Source organism: Rhinopithecus bieti, unplaced genomic scaffold, assembly GCF_001698545.2.
Source record: "Rhinopithecus bieti isolate Rb0 unplaced genomic scaffold, ASM169854v2 scaffold_14215, whole genome shotgun sequence".
In the NCBI taxonomy this organism is placed as follows: domain Eukaryota; kingdom Metazoa; phylum Chordata; class Mammalia; order Primates; family Cercopithecidae; genus Rhinopithecus; species Rhinopithecus bieti.
This window is the reverse complement of record NW_016808057.1, coordinates 124,274-127,378: the sequence shown is the minus strand read 5'-3', so window position 1 is coordinate 127,378 and position 3,105 is coordinate 124,274. Positions and strand designations below refer to the sequence as shown.

At 45.2% G+C, this 3,105-nt stretch overlaps 2 pseudogenes; one reads left to right on the top strand and one right to left on the bottom strand.

Moving 5' to 3' along the window:
- The window catches only part of LOC108537691 (10 kDa heat shock protein, mitochondrial pseudogene), a 7,352-nt pseudogene extending 5,912 nt beyond the window's left edge, over positions 1 to 1,440 (bottom strand).
- Positions 1,441 to 2,586: 1,146 nt separating this feature from the next.
- Positions 2,587 to 3,105, top strand: LOC108537696 (protein UXT pseudogene; annotated as a pseudogene).

Sequence of the window (3,105 nt, the reverse complement as noted above, 5' to 3'; positions counted from 1 at the left end):
TTTTGAGACGGAGTCTGGCTCTGTCTCCCAGGCTGGAGTGCAGTGGCTGGATCTCAGCTCACTGCAAGCTCCGCCTCCTGGGTTTACACCATTCTCCTGCCTCAGCCTCCGGAGTAGCTGGGACTACAGGTGCCCGCCACCTCGCCCGGCTAGTTTTTTGTATTTTTAGTAGAGACGGGGTTTCACCGTGTTAGCCAGGATGGTCTCGATCTCCTGACCTTGTGATCCGCCCGTCTCGGCCTCCCAAAGTGCTGGGATTACAGGCTTGAGCCACCGCGCCCGGCCAGCAATTTTTATTTCGCCCCATCCTGTGGTCCTGTGATCTTGCCCTGCCTCCATTTGCTTTGTGATATTTTATTACCTTGTGAAGCATGTGATCTCTGTGACTCACACCCTATTCGTGCACTCCCTCCCCTTTTGAAAATTACTAATAAACACTTGCTGGTTTTATGGCTCAGGGGCATCACGGAACCTGCCAACATGTGATGTCTCCCCCAGACACCCAGCTTTAAAATTTCTCTCTCTTGTACTCTTTCCCTTTATTTCTCAGACCAGCTGACACTTAGGGAAATAGAAAAGAACCCACATTGAATATTGGGGGTGGGGTTTCCCCCGATAATAATAGATCTTATTCAGATCTTTCCAGTTGTCCAAATAATGTTCTTTATGGCAAAAGAAATCCTACATCATGTATTGTGTTCAGTGAATATGTCTCTTTAGTTGTCTTTAATTGGAAACAATCAATTTCTTTTTTTTCTTTCATGACATTAATTTTTTTAATAGATATGGGGTCTTGCTATGTTGCCCAGGCTGGTCTCCAACTCCTGGCCTTAAACAATTCTCCCACCTTAGCTTCCCAAAGTGCTGGGATTACAGTCATCAGCTGCTACACATGGCCAACATTAATATTTTTGAAAAATACTGGTCATTTATTTTGTAGAGTGTCCTTCAAGTTTGGGTTTGGCTGAAGCCTTATGACTAAATTCAGAGGAGGTATTTTTGGCAGAAACTTCACAGAATTCTCAGTGCATTATATCCAGTAAGCACATGACGTCAATTTCTTCTCATCTGGTGATTTCTAACTTTGATCTCAGGATAAGGATGTGTTTGCCAGTTTTCTCCACTGTAAGATAATTCTATTTTTCTCTCTATAAGTAAGACTGTAGGGAGCCACATGTTTCAGATGCCAGGCCTGAGTTCTTCATCTTCGTGGTAGGAATAATAGTGTATATGAGGCTTTTCAGGCCGTGACACCAGCTCACATTCTCACCTGCCCTAACCCCACCTTTACCTGCGTTCTCTGCCTGGCTAGTGCTTCCCCAGCCTCTCCATCCTCAGATTCACCTGCTTTCCCAGCTCCCCGGGCGAAGTTGATTTACACGAGCTATAGGAGACCTATAGCGCTTTGCCCTTACTACTAACCAGGCCCTTCCTGGGCATTGGTGATTTGTGTTTATGTAAATACAGTTATTCCTTGGCATTCCTGGGGGATTGGTTCTAGGAGCCCCATAGATACCAAAATCCAAGGCTGCTGAAGTCCCTGACACAAAATGGTGACATATTTATAACCTATCCATATCCTCCCATATACTTTAAATCACCTCTGGATTACATATAATACCTAATACAATGTAAATACTACGCAAATGGTTGTTATGCTGTATTGTTTACAGAATAACAAGAAAGAGATCTGTACATGTTCAAAACAGATGAATATTGTTTTCTTTCTTTTTTTTTGAAACAGAATCTGGCTCTGTTGGGCTGGAGTGCAGTGACATGATCTCAACTCACTGCAGCCTCAACCTACCAGGTTCAAGGGATTCACCTCAGCCTCCCAGTAGCTGAGTAACTGGAGCTACAGGCATGCACCACCATTCCTAGCTAATTATTGTATTTTTTATAGACATGGGGTTTTGCCACATTATCCAGGCTGGTCTTGAACTCCTGGGCTCAAGTCATCCACCCATCTCAGCCTCCCAAAATGCTGAGATTACAGCTGTAAGCCACCATGCCAAAGCATTTTCCAAATATTGTCAATCCCTAGTTGGTTGAATTCACGAATGCTGAACTCACAGAGAGGAAGGGCTAACTGTAGTTATGTAATGATCAGTGGACCGCAAACTTCTTGGGAATAGAATTGGGTTTTATTTAGTTTTGTGTCTTGGAATATGTTAAATTGTTACTGTTTTCATTTTGTGTTGTGTTTGTTTGTTTGTTTTTTGAGACAGGGTCTCACTCTGTCACTCAGGCTAGAATCCAGTGGTGCAATCATAGCTCACTGCAGCCTCAGACTCCTGGGCTCAAGGGATCCTTGCTTCTCAGCCTCCCCCGTACCTGGGACTACAGGCATGCACCACCACACTTGGCTAATTTTTGTTTATTTTGTAGAGACAGGGTTTCGCCATGTTGCCCAGGTTGGTCTGGAGCTTAGGCAATCCGTCCACCCATTTCTGCCTCCCAAAGGGCTGGGATTATAGATGTGAGCCACAGTGTCTGGCCTTTTTGTTTTGTGTTTGTTTGTTTGGATTTTCTGGATGAATGAGTATGTAGGTAAGGAGACACCAGCTTATTGCTAGCGGCCCTGAGGAGCCCATCATGGCGACGCCCCCTAAGTGGTGGGCAGTGGAGGCCATGAGGGAGAGAGTGCTGCGCCACAAGACCTTCATCAGTGACGTGCTGCAGCAGGACTTGCGAAAGGTGCTGGACCATCAAGACAAGATACATGAGCATCTGGCCAAATACCTTCAACTGAGAAATGTCATTGAGTGACTCCAGGAAGCTAAGCACTTGGAGTTATATATGCAGATGGATTTGGCTGTAACTTCTTCGTTGACACAGTGGTCCCAGATACTTCACGCATCTATGTGGCCATGGGATATGGTTTTTTCCTGGAGTTGACACTGGCAGAAGCTCTCAAGTTCATTGATCGTAAGAGCTCTCTCCTCACAGAGCTCAGCAACAGCCTTACCAAGGACTCCATGAATGTGAAAGCCCATATCCACATGTTGCTAGAGGGACTTAGAGAACTACAAGGCCTGCAGAATTTCCCAGAGAAGCCTCACCATTGACTTCTCCCCCCCATCCTCAGACATTAAAGAGACTGAA